Below are 17048 nucleotides of genomic sequence, written 5' to 3'. Positions count from 1 at the left end.
TGATAGATGAAGAAAGAAAGATGAGCAGTTATAGAAAACATTTCCCAGCAAAGATTGTATTTATTATATCCTTTGACCACTAGGGGGCGGGAGTTGTAACTTTCACCGTGCTACTGCTCAGCAGCTTTACTATTATGTCAGAAGGAAGTCCTTGTCTTCTCAGCTCCTGTTTGATCTGGAGAGGAAAAAACATGACATCAGTTCTACATTATATAAGCAGTAAGTGACACATAACTTTCGTTTAGCATCAAACTACAGTTTGATGCTAAACAGTTTGATGTAGCCTCAAACTACAGCTTGATGCTAAATGTCAAGGTTGAGCTTTAGATCAAGTTTACAAGTCCTTTAAAGATCCATCCATTTATTTTCTTCCTCTTATCTGGTGTTGCAGCCCAAAATGTGTATTCTCAGCAATGTCTAGGATATTTGCTCATTTTGTGACCCTTGTTGGTTGAGGATGTTGGAGAATCATTTATTTTCTACAGCCTGTGAAAATAAATTATTCAATCAAAAGTAGATGTTAAGTCTGTGTGTGTGTGTGTGTGTGTGTGTGTGTGTGTGTGTGTGTGTGTGTGTGTGTGTGTGTGTGTGTGTGTGTGTGTGTGCGTGTGTGTGTAATGACAATTGTAATAAGTGTAGCAGCATAAATGGTACGCTGCCACTTTAAGAGTAATTTCAGCGGCTGCATATAAGCAAGCGTTCACCTGACATGAGGCTGCTTGCGTCGTGACGTCAAATTGAAGTTGCTCCTTTTGTTTGCGCCGTTCTGGGTAAGCGTGGCTGTTTTATCATTTGTCAGCTTTAGGAATGGCTATTAATGTCAACTGGTCTGTCTGCTTAGCCTCCTTCGCTGCACCTTTAATATCGGGGTCGATCTGTCCATTCATTTCTGCTGATAGGAAGGTAAGAGCTTAGCGTGGCTAAGTAACACCTGTTTCATGTAAACAAAACCTTCACATACCGTGTTTTTATTACAGTTGCACTGCATCTAGGTGGTACTGAGGATCTGATTATTGGGCATTTATCAGGTCACAGGTAAACGGCTGCTGCAAGTTATAAATTTTGTTGTAGCAGTTGAATTAATTTGCTATATTTTTTTTTTAGCCACCTGATGACTCTTCGGCATTGCACCTGGATTGACACTCGCTGCTGTTTTGCCTAACTCCAAATTGTTTTAAACAGACCAACTTGAACTTGCCCTGCTTCTGGGAGCAGTGATGGCGCTATTGAAGGAATGAACTGTAATATTGTAGCGCCATTGTACCACTGTTTTACTTGTATTGTTTCATTTTTTTGTCTTTCTTTTAAGGACTGAGGCTTCTGTGGTGGCGGTGGTGACCCCTGGTGGCGGTGTCTTGTCTCGCGTGTTTTGTTGGAGCACCTTTTCTTTCTTTGCCGTGTTTTTGTAGTGTCTAGGTGATTCCCTTTTTCTGCACTGGATGTTGCCCCTTTCCCTCACTACTTCCCCACTGGTAAGCCTCAGTTTCCTTTGCAATTTAGACGTTTTATGATAAATCTTGTTAACTGCAATCACTGTTTTAACCATTCAATTTCAGATCATTATTTTAAAAAGAGATTATAAAGACGAATAAACGTTGTAGAACTTCCTGAATCTTGTCTCATTTTCCAGCAGAACGTACTTGCGTCCTTTCATTACATTTTCCTGGAATTATTCCAGGTGGCGTTGTTGGTCATTATAACCTGTAAGAGTTTATATCTTGGGTTCATAATTAAAAATAAAGAAAATCCACCCCCCAGGTTGCCACATAAGGTTCTGTTGCACATCCCTGCTCTAGATCTAAAGCTGGTGAAGCGTTGTGTTGTTACTCTGTTCTCCTTGCATGCGAGTACTTTGACACATTGTCAGCCATCTTTAAGGGTTTCCCACCATCTCATTCTTTCAGACACTAAAGTTTCCCGTCATAAATGAGGGAAGGAATGCAGATCGACCGATAAATCAAGAGCTTCACCTTTCAGCTGTTTTTACATAACAGTAAACATGTAGAGTTCCTGCAAATCAATCCCCAAGATGACAACAAAAGTCTAGTTAAACCTGCTAGACTGGAATGAACCACGTTGCTGTCTTTAACATTGACGTCACTGAGGTTACTGACCAGGTTCATGATGGTTGCAGAGTCAGTCTCCAGTGACAGTGAAGTGGAGATCTTTGCATTCAGAGCCAAAACATAATCTAGAAGCAGAAAGAATCAATGTAACTATTCAAAACATGTCATCCATAAGCAACACTTGGTTGTGTTTATGTAAACATTGAAGAAATTCATCAGGTGGTGAATTTTCATGCAAGTCTTAGATTTTCATATTTTCCCCCCTTTAAGTCTTTAATGCACCTTTTCAATTAATGCAGAAATCTGTGTCCCTTTGGCAGCTTTTTGGTTGTTAATTCCTATTCAGACTCCATTTTGTTCATCATGTAATTTAGTTTGTTTTATCTCTGGTGTTGAAATCCCTCAGAAATAACATTATTTTTCACTTGATGAAGGTGTTTTATAAACTATATAAGCCAATTTACATAAGCCAATCTAAATAAGTCTAAAATAATGTCCTAAAGTGTAATTTATTTTGCCAAAAGTGTATTTTCCTCTCTTTTTTGTTGTTGTGGTTTGTTTTTGCCTTAAACATCTTTAGGATAGGAAGAGGTGGTGTTTTTTTTTTCTTCTTGCCAAAATTGCATAGGCCATTGTGTTAAGAAGGTGAGAATATATGGGATAGAATAAAATACACTTTTAATATTTAAAATTATTACAAAACTACAATGTGTATCATGAGGAATGAAGTTAACATTTGTTAAAGAAAAGATAATGTTATATTTCTAAATAAAATTCTGATGAGAACCTTGAAAAGATTCTTTATGCTCCAGGGACACAAATGTATATATGAAAATTGCTAATTGTTGCTTCTATTATTTATAAAGCCATTTGTGAAGAAGAAAACATGAATTTCTATGGCAATTTTAGAACATATTTTTGGTCAAGAGCAGATTGAAGGGATCCTTAATAATACAAATACTTCAGGTAACAGTTGTTGAGGAAAAATGACTATTTTAGTGTTTAACACAGTTTAAACCTTTTAGAACAAATTTCTTAATTTGAACAGGTTTCTGTTAGTGATTTGAAACAAATACTATTGCTGGGTAAGTATTGAATAGAGATCTACAGGAGAGTTTTGGCTCAGACCCCTGGGGTCTTATCATTAAAGACAGCAGGTCATAAATCAACATATGCAGGAAGGTGGAGGACAGTATCACTTGAATTACTGAGAAAGGGAAATTTGGTCAGTTCACGTAACCAGGATGAGAAGTCTTCCAAAACTAACATCTGACATGGTGTAAAAAACTGAATATAACATAAAATGTTTTAAATCACTAACATTTAATTTGTAAGACATTTTTCTTAGTTATTAATAACATGTTTTGACTGAAAATTCTATTATCCTTTTTTAGAATTAATTTAGTTAATGATGAATGTATTTGAAATTGTATTATTTCTGACTATATTAGAATCAAATGAAAATGTTTTGTTTAGTATTAGAAAAATACTTAGGTTTATGGTGAATGAATGTCTTAATTCTTATTTGTTTTTAATTCCTAATTAGAAACAGGAATTGTACTTTATTATTTTCTGTTGATATTATATCTATTGCTTTTGTTTGATATCAGGACTAAACTTTGGAGATGCTGAGTGCAGAAGAACAAATTGGGTTTTTGGAGATAACTTTTTATTGAATTAAAAGTACAGAATTAAAGGTTTGTTCCTGGCAGAGCAGAAGAGAAACCAGAATTTCACAGCTACCTGTGAGGTTCCTGCATCTGTTTCTCTTGGCCCAGATGGCTGTAGAGCCACAGGAGGCCGGATAGTGTTAAGAAAATAAATTTAAAATAAGTTAGTTTTAGAATTTATCATGACTTGATTGAAATACTCTAATATAGTTTTAAAATGTATAACATACTGTATTCTGACCTATTGATCTATATTTTACTGTAGTTAAAGCAGATTGTTTGCCAAGATCTCAGATCTGCTCTTTGTCTGTCTGGAAACAATCAGTAGGAAGTTCAAGCTTATCACACTGATTTGTGAAAACCATAAACCACCATGAATTCGGAGAGTCTGCTTCTACCTTATTTAACAAAAGGTGTTTGATCTTGTGAACAAATTGCAGGGACTTTTCTAAAGAGCCAGAGATGTCTTCCAGTTGGTCAAGTAGAGATACGCCTTATTTGAATACATTAAAGAGGAAAACACACCTACATGTATAAAAGTTTGTGCACAAGGGAAACAATTCAGAAAAAGCTGATTTATTTTACTTCTGCACCAGCTCTTTCTCCAAGGACGTCCTTGATATTTCTCTGTCTTCTTGTCTCAGGTAAACATGTTTGTATCTGTGTTTCTTCAGTTTCCTGTTCTATTTTATACGTTCTTCTGATTGGATTAAAATTCTGTAATTCTGTGACGTCAACACGCATTGTTGTGTTTCTGTTCCCACACGTGGTCACGCGAGAGAACCCGGGATCAACAGGAAGAATCAGAGCCAGATTCTTTTGCTAAATTTAATTGTATAAAAATTCTTCCTTAACACAGTCTACATTTATTCTCTAACATGAACTTCAGTCACACTTACATGGTCCTGGGTCTGGGGTTGAGTTTGTGATGGAGGATGTAGGAGGTTCAGTTGGTGTGTTGGGTTGGTTGGTTGTAGGTGTGAGGGTAGTTGTAGCTGGTGGAGTTGGAGTTGTAGTCGGAGGGGAAACAGTTGTTGGACCTGTGGATGGAGCAGCAGATCAGCAGCAACATTATCAGATCAAGAAAAAGCAGACTGACTTCAAACTGAAGACCAAAGCAGAGATTTCCACTCACTTTCTCCAGCCAACACAAAGACGCATCGAAGGTCAGACTGGTACACAGAGCCAGAGGAGCTGAGGAGGTAAATAAAGCCACAGCTTAGATATAAAACTGTTAATAAAATAAGCAGACAATTCAGTCTAATGAAGACTTTAAACAACAGTTTGTGTAAACTCAGTATTAAGCTGATAAAAAGCAACTATCAATGCCAGAGGTGCAGGATTTCTGAAAATGAGATTATGATTCAGTGGTGATGAACCCAACAATCACTACTGCCCTCTTTTATACATCTTTGTTCTATTATGACTTTAAATAACAATTAATTATTCAAATTAGATTAAAAATGTTCTATGTAAGGAAACCCAGCAGATTACATCAAGTCATTGAGTTGCAACATTCATTCCTCCTGGATGAGCATGTAGCTCTTGTATCATTGACTCTATAGCAGGGGTCTCAAACTCAGTTTACCCGGGGGCCACTGGAGGAAGGGTCTGGGTGAGGCTGGGCCGCATAAAGGATTTCACAAAAAAACATAAAAAAAAATATCCTCAAATGTCATCAACGTTTAATTATTTATCCAATACATGAACTGCAGTTTTTGGCTTTGACAAAGACATGATGAGGATGTGACAAAATTTAGGGTGCGTTCACACTGCAGTCTGAAGTTGTTGGTGTAGCCCAGTGGTAAACTGAGGTTGCTGTAATTACTGTACGTTGAGGTTAATAGAAATCTTACATCGTCAAGACACGATACAAGTATATTAAAAGTAAATTCTTGTTTACTCAGGCATACATTGATGAACAACTAAGTGTTTAGTATCCTTCTTCCTGAAAGAAATACATTGGTATTTTCCTTCACCTTAATAGTTAAATAATATAAAGGTCATTATTGAGTAATTACCTTATTTGGTGATTAAAACTATTGTTACTCAGCTATTATGTAAATATTGTAAGAAAAAGAAGCAGTGTGACGCAAGCTGCACTGTATTTTTCCTGGTCTCACCATTTTATTGGTAAAGGGGACAGTTCGTCCAAGGCAGGACTGGGGAGTGGTTGGGAAAAGAGAGAGAGAGTCGGGAGGGTGGAGAAGGGAGACGCAATAAGCGAAGGAAAGAGGGAGATAGATAAAAAGGAATAAAGACAGACGAAAGGAAGAGACAAAGGGACAACAGGACGAGAGGGCACGAAAGTCAGGAGAAGTTGAAGGAGTTCAGTCGACGTTGGAGGGACGACCCAAGAGGACCCTAACCCTAACCCTAACCCTTCACTCTTAACTCTTTATTTCTCAAAGTTAGCACAGGGATGCATTTTTGGGCAATATGGATTTCCAGCCTGCCAAAATATGCATCCCTTCTCTATTCCCCTCAAATATTATCCTATTGATTTAAAACTTATAACAGCAGTTCTTGGAACTACTCTCATTATGTAGAAAAAGTTATTTCACTATTAACTCTGTGTTTCTCAAAGTTAGCACTGGGATGTGTTTTTGAGCAATATGGATTATTGTGGCAGGCTGGAAATCCATATTGACCAAAAAAGCATCCCTGTTCTAACTTTGAGAAATAAACAGTTAAGAAGGAAATAACCTTTTCCACATAATCTGAGTAGTGCCATGAACTACTGGTATAAGCTTTAAATCAATAGGATACTATTTGAGGGGAATCGATAACGGATGCATTTTTTGGCAGGCTGGAAATTTTGCCCAAAATGGCATACCTGTGCTAATTTGAAGAATTAAAGAGGTATGAGTGAAATAACTTTTTCTACATAATGAGAGTAGTTCCAAGAACTGCTGTTATAAGTTTTAAATAAATAGGATAATATTTGAGGGGAATAGATAAGGGATGCATATTTTGGCAGGCTGGAAATTTTGCCCAAAAACGCATTCCTGTGCTAATTTGAAGAATTCAATAGTTAAGGGTGAAATAACTTATTTTTCTACATAATCTGAGTAGTTCCAAGAACTGCTGGTATAAGTTTTATATCTATAGGATAATATTTGAGGGGAATAGAGAGGGGATGCATATTGTGGCAGGCTCAAAATCTATTAATGCCAAAACATGCATCCCTGTGCTAATTGGGGGAAATAAAGAGCTGAAATGATTTAATCTCTTCTACGTAATGACACTTGTTCTCTGAGCTAATGCTATAAGTTTCATATCAACAAGACGGATGCAAATATTTTCAGGCTCATAAATTAAGTTGCATTTCCTCCCACATTAACAGACTAGAAGTGAAGCATGATATAAAATGTTCTGCATAATGGGTCTCTGTTGTAATGCTTTTGAGCTATTATGGTATCAAAAGACAAAGCAGAGAATTTCAAACCATTTACGGAGAACGTTTACAACAGACACAGACTGAAAAAAAAGTTCGACTCGTGTCAATAAAAGTGTAAAAACCGTATCTATTTCAAATAATTTGCGAAATAAAACCCACCGTATTAGGGATTACATGGTTAGGAAACGTGATAATGTTACAAATATCTTTAAAATTTCCTCTTCGGTCATATTTTTATCCGTTTCCTCGTCAATATGCGAGAGTTTAGAGCGATGCGCGCTCCCGCGACAGGGGATGCAAATTTGGGCAGGCGTGCTTTTCTGGGCATAACACCTGTGCAAGTGGTCACGATCGACGGACTTTGTGCTAAGCTAAGTGGGCTAACGCTTTAGCACCACGGTTCCGCTGCAGCCGTTGAGCCTCTGTGAAGTTGAGAGGAGGGAGTGCATCGCAGCATTTCTATGTTTTCCCGGAAATGCAACGCTCTCAAAGTGTGTTTTGTTTTCCTGGTCCTCCCTCTGGGATTTAAACATCTACTCCTCGTTGGTCACAGGCCTGCAACGTTTTTCCGTTCTTCTCATCACTTTGGAGGTCGTGAGTAGAACTGACTATTGGTTCAGGACTATACACTAGCTTGGACATTGCTTGGGGTGACCGGTCTTAGGGAATTGTGCACGTTAATAGTTTAGTTGGCCTGCCTTATGTGCTGCCTTATATGAGAAGTATATGTTGTTGTTTTTGTTTTGTTTTCCTTAAATCTTAAAGAGTGTTTACAGCTTACCGTTCAACGGGTGATTAACCGTGAGGGTTCCCTGTCACCTTAGTTAATAAAGTGAAGCTGAATGATTTTGCCTGAAATTCTGTTTCACTGGGTCATATTCGTTACAAACCAGGTCAGTGGTATTGTATACATAAGGGTGTACCTGATTGATGTCGAACCCAAGCACCCACCATTTTAGTTTTCCTCATAGAGTGGTTTAGGGTGCTACATTGGGATCTGGAGTTGTTTGTTTCATCCTCCAGGGCGCTGGAGGCTGTTTTCCACCCGAGGGCGTCTGCGGACCCACGCACCTGGAACCATTCTGCCATCAGGAGCTGTATAACTAGAGGAGGCTGCCGACACTTCTCTGCCAGATTGTTAGCCAGTGATGGTACAGGCTCACCTCAGGTCAAATCCTTCTGATCCCTTCCTAGATCCTGATCCTTTGTGTCTCTGACCTGTTACAGCTGTTTGTCCTGTGACGTGCTGGAGAAAGCAGATTCTGTCAAAGACCTTCCTGGACCTACAGATTGGCAGCCTCCCTCCCAGCGGAGCAGTCCCAGCTCCCGAACTTACCTGTCTGTCCTCCAACGCCGCTGCAGCCCGCAGTCCTCCACACCTCAAACCAACTCTGGATTCCCCAGGATTTCCCCCCAGTCCTTTCCCCTCCCGATTGGAGGTAAGCTCGCCACCAGCACCATCTCCAAATTTCCAACGACCTCAAACTTACCGTCTGTTTCTCCCTTAGTTGACCCAAGTTCCAGTCCCGACGCACCCGGACCGTTTACCTGTGTTTCTTTCCCAACTTGTTGCAATAAATCACTAAATCATTCTCGGTTTCTGGAGTTGATCTGCATGTGGGTTAGAAAGTTAGACCACAACATGACAGAAGTGACCCAATTCAGATTTTTTTGTCAAATCGTTTTTTTTTTTTTTGTATGTGTTCTGCAGTCTAAACATGCAAACGACCTGAAAGTGTCCCACATGCGCATTAGAGGGCGCAATAGCGTCAACGTTCTCAGTGTTCTGCCAACCGCCATAAAAAGAAGCTAACGGTGTAGCTTAGCTTACATATTTGAAGCTGTTGTCCAACTGAAGCAACATATTAACAACTTAATCCTCATATAGTTCGTCATGGTTGTTGTTTTTCTTCCCACTTGCACATATCAGGACGCAGAATTTGTTGAGTATCAGTGACGTTCAGTTCGGATGAATGCGGCCTGGACATTAGGTTGCATTTGAATCGGACACGTATCGGATATGGGTCACATTTGAAAAGAATCTGACCTGTGCTGTTCACACTTCTATGAAAAGATCAGATACAGGTTGCATTACGTCAATAAAAATCTGAATTGGGTCACTTCAGGCTGCAGTGTGAACGCACCCTAAGCTTATTCCACTTGGCGTTGCTCTTGTTCTAAATTTCATAGAAGTCTTTAGCCAGCTGACAACGTATGGAGAACGTCTAGACGTGTGACATCACTACCGCTTCTACTTGTCACAACTGCGTTTGATCGTGGCATTTGTTAATGGTAGAAAGTACCAGAATGTCGACTGCAGGGAAGGGACACTGGTACCGGACTGTTATATTATCTGCCACACTATTGTTACAAGCATAGTGTGCATAAAGTCAGTGTAGCTTAGCCTAGCACTGAATGTCAGCCAAGATGAGGAACGGCGGGCGGGACTTCCCTCAGAGGTCCGTTCACCCTGTGGGCCGCACTAATATTATACTTTCATATCACGGTGGGGGCCATGAGACATCATCCTGCGGGCCGCAATTGGCCTTCGAGCCGCAAGAATGAGACCTCTGCTCTACAGCAATCCCTCATGCCGAGCATGCACATAGCGAGAGGAAAAACTACCCTATCGCAGGAAGAAATCTCTAGCAGAACCAGGATCTGGCTCAGCACAGGTGGCTGCCTGCCAACAATGGAGGTTTGAGAATAAAGAAACAGATGAATTAGGTGATTTAGGATTATTTTTGATGTTCAGGAAAGTAAAATGTTAGGGGGAGATTGATTATTAGACAGCTTGGGTTATCACAGCTGATGTCATCCAGGGAGGAATCAGACTAAATAAAATGCCAGGCCAGATGTAGCTTCTGTGGATGGGAAAATAACTGAGAGGAAACAAAAAGTTGACAGTTGAAACAGTAAATTAATAAAACACTAACTTTGCTTGGACAACAAAGCAGAGAGTTTTGTTCCATCCTCTGTCAATGGCAATTGGTGTCCATGTCAGGGTAAAGTTTCCTGATCCTGATGAACTCTTGGTTACACCTGCTGGTCCGCTGAACAGGAGCTCAGTGGTCCTTTAAGAAACAGAAGAGTCACAGTTTGTTAGATTGATATGTCCAAAGCTTCTCCACCCGCAAAAACAGGTGGGGTTTTTTATTGATACTGTAAAATGAAAGCTGATCTATAGCTAAGGACATGTGCTGTGCCTTTAAGATGAGCTGTTTGCTTCTTCTTCGTGGGTTTTCCATTTAGGAGGGCTCTGGTCTGTTAACTTGAAGGCTGAATAAAAGTCTGGACAGCTACGCTATTCCTCTCAGTGTTGTACTGTTTCTCTACCCATACTCCTACTTTATGGTAACACAAATTTACCCCAAATGTTAGCGTTGCAATACCATAATGTTTTTACGTTATTCATTCTTAGAGAAATTTAACATCAGAAAATGCTGGTCCAATCCAGCTGGAATTTGCCTTAGTCACTCACTCAGCTTGAGTTGCTTCTGCTCTGATGCTGATTTCCAGAGTCTGGTTAAAATCGATGTACAACTGATCTCCGTTCTCAGGAGTTGGAGGCAGAAACCTGGGCAGATATTCACCTTCTGTGCAGGACGGAGCTGCAGGATCCACTGGAAGAAAATAACAAGGAAACTAATTAATTCAAGCTGAAAGGAGCTGGTCAGTTTGGTCATTAAATCAAACAACATGAAGCTGTTGGAAGGTTAAATTTAGTTTTGTCATGCTCTTTCATGAACTTTGGACCAAAGTTATGATTGTGTATTTTAATCTTTAGTAGTTACTGATATTTCAAATGTTTTCTAACAGATCCAACATCTTCAGCTCAGACACAAACACCTCAAGTCCAGAGCTACTCTATGAGGTTCAAATCAAGCTCATAAACTGCAGTTTTACCTCTGAAAACAAACTGGACAGGGATGCTGCTCATGGCATCGCTGGGAGTTTTCACCACTTGTGAATCAAAGATATCAGTCAGAGTGACGTTTTGTCTGGGAAAATCCTCCATCACCATCTGAACCGCATACGGACCTTCATCACTGCTGTTAGTGGGACTGAATGACAGAGAACAAGACTGGAAGAGAAGAGAAAGGAGAAGAAAATTAAAACTTAATCGGGATTATAGGTTAAGTGAAATATTTTTCATTGTCATTTTATTGAAAATCAGATTCAACAGATAAGTAAGTAAAAGTAAACTAGATAACACAAAAATAGAGTAAATTACAAATAAAAATATAAAAAAGTTCACTGTTAGAAAGTGGATGGGTTGCATCTTTCTAATTCACTCATTGGTCACGTTTAATAAAATGTGAGGTAAATCCAGCCTAATCCAGTTCCTGCAACTCCAACATTTGATACTCACTGATGAAACGTTGAGAACAGATGGAGGAGTGCAGATGTCACACTCTGATCCAGCTGCATATCTGCATCTAACATCGTCTCCATCCGGGTCAGAGACCAACAGGTTGATGTTTCTCTTACAGTTTGAAGGAACTCTGAGAGAAAAAGAAACGTATACTAAAACATCAACCAGACCTCTATCAGTCCCTTCAGGTGTTTGTTTTAAAACTTTAACCTGTCTGACTGGTTCTTTCTTCTTGTTAAGAATTTGATTTTAATTACCACTGTGTTTCCTTATGTAACAAACAGCAGAATAGTTTCACTTCAGTTTTGTAATGATAAACTTTCTACAGAACAAACCCAAATTTATTTTGCATTGATTTATCTGATCAATTGTTTCAAATACAGTATTATTCACTTAGAACAAACTGCATCAGCTGGATTATCAAATAAAAAATCTACTTTTGTAATCAAGCTTGTATTTTTATGATCTTAAACATTTTTTGCTTCTAATTCACAGTTTCATCTGCAAATGCTGATGAAACATACAATATAAAATATAAACAATGGTCATCTCAATATGTTGCAGTCAGTCAAAGGCTTTATAAATGGATAAAATATTGTAAATGATGAACAGAATTACCTGATTAGAGGGATGATGGTGGTCTGGGGTGGTGAACCTCGGTCGTTGATGTCAGAACGCTTTCTATAGTCAAGGAACATTGGGATTTTTGGCATTACAATCCCATTTCTGTTTTCTGTCCAGCTTAGAACAGTATTCCTACAGTAGATGAAAAGATCTACATTGTTATGGTGAAATAATGCAGCATTTAAGGTAAAATCTCTATATAGTACAAACAAAACTATTTTTTCATCAGCTGACAACGATAGCTTTTCTTCTTTAGAAAACAGCAAAACCTAATCAGCCCAACAGATGAAGCTGTCCTGCAGAATTTTAGGATAATTATCTGCTCTCATTTATAATTTGAACATAATAAAATATATTTCCAGTTATTTGTGATGTATACGTACACAACATTGAATATATGCGGGTATGAAAAATAGTTCCAAATAAATGCTTTCTGACACCATTCACCTCTGCTTTCATCGATTAGATGAACTGCTGACCCACTACAGTCTCCACCACAAAACCAATAGTCCAACTCTTCACATGAGCTGAAACTTCCCTTTAAGTCTAGGATTATCTGTGGAATCAAAGTGAAAAGTTGGTAAATACATCTTATTTTTCCCTGGAAAAATCTAATACTTTATTATACAAATAAGTTAAACTTACTGCAAATTCACCTGACGGAACGTCTCGAACAGAGCTAACAACAATACCATAATACGAAGCTTGAGCTCCGCTGATGAGCAGCAGCAGCAGCAACACAAACAACAACATGGTGACAGAGTCAAAGTCTGTAGAGAAAAACTGAATGTTGTTAGAGACAAATGAAGTTATTCTTCCACAGATAGACTTTGGTTCACACCCTCTGCATTCTTTACTGGTATGCCACAGCATAATGGACCAGGATGTTCTTTACCTGCTATGAGGAAAAACTGATGGCTGGACGAAACTTTAAATGAGTTAAATATGATTGACAGTAACTGGAAAAGTCATAAATTTATGACTTTTATTTTAATAAAAAATAAAATAATTTACTTTATGAAAATAAATTCACTAAGTGAGAGGAAACTATTTGATCCGTGAACAGATTTTAAAACTCAACCAGCTTCATTTGAAAAAACTTCAAGCATTTATATCAACACAGCTCAATATTCAGTAGCATCCATTAAATCCAGCTCACTGCCTTTATTTAATATAATGGTTTGATCATTCAAAATTGAATTCATGTCAACATAAACTTGTTGGAAAAAACATCAGCTTAGAGATTAAACTAATGACAATTTATATTGATAAACAATTAATGACTTTAAAACATTCTTATATTAAATGAATTGTGTCAAAAAAAGTTAATTTAAAATAAAAATGTTGGTTTTGTGGTTGCTATTTGTAAACTGTTACGACCCGGCTCGGGAAAAGGGAAGTAACATTAAAGAAACCTAGGTGGTAAGGTTTTACAATTTAGGAGTTTATTGTTTGGGTTTTGACAAAAAATAAAAAGGTAAAAAAGGCAAAAATTAACAATAAATCAAAAGGTAGGGACTTGCAACAAAATTGTACTAAATAAGACAAAATCCACAAAACAATCAGGGTTGTAAACCAAATATCTTAACCAAACAAAAATGGCCTTTCCATACAGGCCAAACAATAACAAACTACAAATCTGTAGCCAAAATACAAAAAAATCCCCCACAGGGACAAAGTGAGTTACACAAGCTATCGTGTTTACAGCAGTCAAAGAAAAAAACAAAAAAAAACACCCAAAGTGGCAAGCTGTCTAAACAAAGAATCAGCCGCGCCTTCTCCCAGGAAGTCCTTGGTTTTTAAAGGGGAGGCCTCTTCAGGGATTGGTGGAGCTGGCAATTGATGAGCCAATCGCTGTAGGCCTCAGGGAGTGGCACAGGAAGGCAGGGCTGCATCCACTTCCAAGTGGAGTCAACTTGATTAGAAGCTGCCGATGGTACAAAAAAGGAAAAGAAAACATACACAAGGCCACTGGCCGTAACATAAACCTAAATACTATCCAGCTGTTGGTTGGAAGGTAAATATTTTAATATGATATTAAATTTAGTTTTGTTACATTCCTTCATATATTTTAGATGAAAAGTGTCTATATTAATGTGTAGCAATTATGGATATTTCAAATATTTACCAACAGATTCAACATATTTAACATTAATATCATTTAATCTTTTGCAAAGCAGATTGATGGGTTCAAATCAATCTGATCAATCTGTGCAGCTTTTCCTCTGAAACAAACTGGATTCTGCTGATGGCGTCGCTGGTGGTTTTTACTTACTGTGAATCGTTATTGTCTGTCAGAGTGAAAGTCTGTCTGGGAAAATCCTCCATCATCATCTAAACCGCATACGGACCTTCATCACTGATGTTAGTGGGACTGAATGACAGAGAACAAGACTGGAAGAGAACAGGAAGGAGAAGAAAAAGATCCAAATTAAAACTGAATCAGACGATTACAGATTAAATGAAATATATTTTATTTTCAATTTATTTTTAAATTAGATTAGATCATTAGATTGGATCATTTTAACAATAATTCAGCTGCTTAAAAAGTTGAAACCGTCTAGTGGTTGTTAGACTTATATCTGTCTGAAACCAGCATTTGAAAAACTGATTGTGTCAGGAAGTTCAGAGCTCTGATCCTGCAGCAGCTTGCAGAGAGATCCTGGAAACATTCAGCAAACCTCAAACAAATATTTTATTACCAACATTTTTATTTTAAGGTTGAAAACCACTTTCTCTCAGGTTTTACATAATTGTAAGAGTTTTAAAAAGTTGTGTAATGCATTTCAGAGAGGAACTCTTTCTAATCCAGACTAATTAATGAAGCCGACTGAAAATCCAGATTCTTTATAATCAACATTTGATTCTTTCTGATGAGACGTTGAGGACAGACAGTGGATAAAACCCTCTATATCAGCTGCATATCAGCATTTAATGTCGTCTCCTGGGTCTAAAACCAACAAGTTGATGTTTTTCTGACAGTTTGAATAAACTCTGAGAGAAAAATAAACACAGGACAAAAGTTATGTGCAGTTTGTTTTTTCATGTGTTTGTTTCATAATATAAAACCTGTTTTTTCCCACAACTTTTTATTTCTACTAAAAAAAAACATTCAGTTTCATCAAATAATAACTCAACTACAGTATACACATAATCACATTTATTTTATGATGGATTACCTGATTAGGTATTTAAAATAAAATAATGTTCACTTTGAAGCAACAGCATCAGATTAACTTCCCCATCAAAGAATCGACTTTGTGATCAACATTGTATTTTAAGAAAATAAAAGTTGCTGACAGGTGATGATGATGAACACAAATCATAAAATCCTAAATAATTTCAGTCAAGAAAGTCTGAAAGAGTTTATTTAAACTTCAGGAAACATATTTCTCTGCTGGGCTAAAATACATTCCAATAATCAGACGCTAGGTGGTGCTGTTGTAGCAACTAAGAAACATCTCAGCAGGTGAAAGAGTTTGAGTCAGTTCTGGTTTAAACGGCTCATCTTCAGTAAATCAGAGATACATTATCAAGATACCTGATATAAGAATAACTATAATAACTTTTTGATCAGTTATTATGAAAACCAAATACTTTAATAAAAACGATAACTTTTGTTGTGGTTCAGATAAGGAAGGATTAGACTGGGACAAAACAAATCTTGTTTTGGTCACAATCTTTATTGTCTAATGAATTTCAAAGAATAAAGAAAATGATTTTGCTTTCACACATTCTTTATTCTTGTGCTGTTAGTTTGATTCTGTGTTTGTGCTGCTAATGTTGGTGGTTAATGATCACAGCAGAGGTTTCTGGAAATCATTAAATCATAATATCAATGCAAACAGGAAAATAATGATTGTTGAAAACCTCAGGTTTTCTGATCTTCATGTCGATGGTGAGCGTATGTAAACTTCTGAGTGGAACTAAACTCTTCAGCATCTTTATAATAATGATGACTAATAAAACCTTGGTTTGTTTATAGCCACAAATCTTTACCTTTCACCTCTTCAGCTTTTCCATCATGACAGGATGTATCTGCCAAAAAAAAAAGCTAAAACCTGCAGCCACTGTCATCAAGAACCATCTTCAGTGTAAAGAGAAACATGAAGTCTGTGATATGATAGCAAAACAGACATAATTTTTTTTAAAATTATTTTACCATCTGGAAGTGACTTTGAGATTCAGAGACCTAAATGACATGAGAGATCTTTGTTTAGGTCTCTAAGATTTCATCCAAAATCTTAGAGACCTAAGATCTCTAGGTCTTAGGTCTAGATAATAATATGTTACATAGCATATGGTTATGCCATGTAACAGTTTTGGCTAGAGGTGTACCGATCGATCGGTCACCGATCATAATCGGCCGATTTTCGTGAAAAAGTGCATGATCGGTGATCGGCGATCATTGGCTCTTGTTGCCGATACCGATCACCTGCATCTCATTTCGCAGCCTGCCTGTGCAGCTGGTCTCCTCTTTCCTTCACACTGCACAAACGCGCAGCAACAAATCCTAAGCGATGTGTAACTATAACGCACTGAGTGAATGGGGACGTTTGCGTGTTGCGGTGAAAAATTGAAGCAGGTCAAAATGCATCAACACAACGAATCTAATACGACATAAAAACAATGCCATACTTGACGGAGTTTGGCTACATCGAGGCTCACTGCAATAAAAAAGACATATGGAGGATCAGATAGCAGGTAAAGCAGCGCACAGCTACAAACACTCACTTGGATTAGCATGACGGTCAGAAAGCTAAACAAATAACCCGCAAAATTATTTAAGTCTTCGAGCTGCGATGTAAGACGCTGGTTCTGCTCTCGCTGTTGAACCGCTGCTACGCTACAGGTAGTAATATTTAACAGACGGAGCGCCGCTTCTGCTCCACCTGGTAGTGACTCTCACACCT

The sequence above is a fragment of the Poecilia reticulata genome, chromosome 18 (genome assembly GCF_904066995.2).
Source record: "Poecilia reticulata chromosome 18, P_reticulata-male-v2, whole genome shotgun sequence".
NCBI lineage: Eukaryota > Metazoa > Chordata > Actinopteri > Cyprinodontiformes > Poeciliidae > Poecilia > Poecilia reticulata.
The sequence above is the reverse complement of the archived record's forward strand: the minus strand, read 5'-3'. Positions refer to the sequence as shown.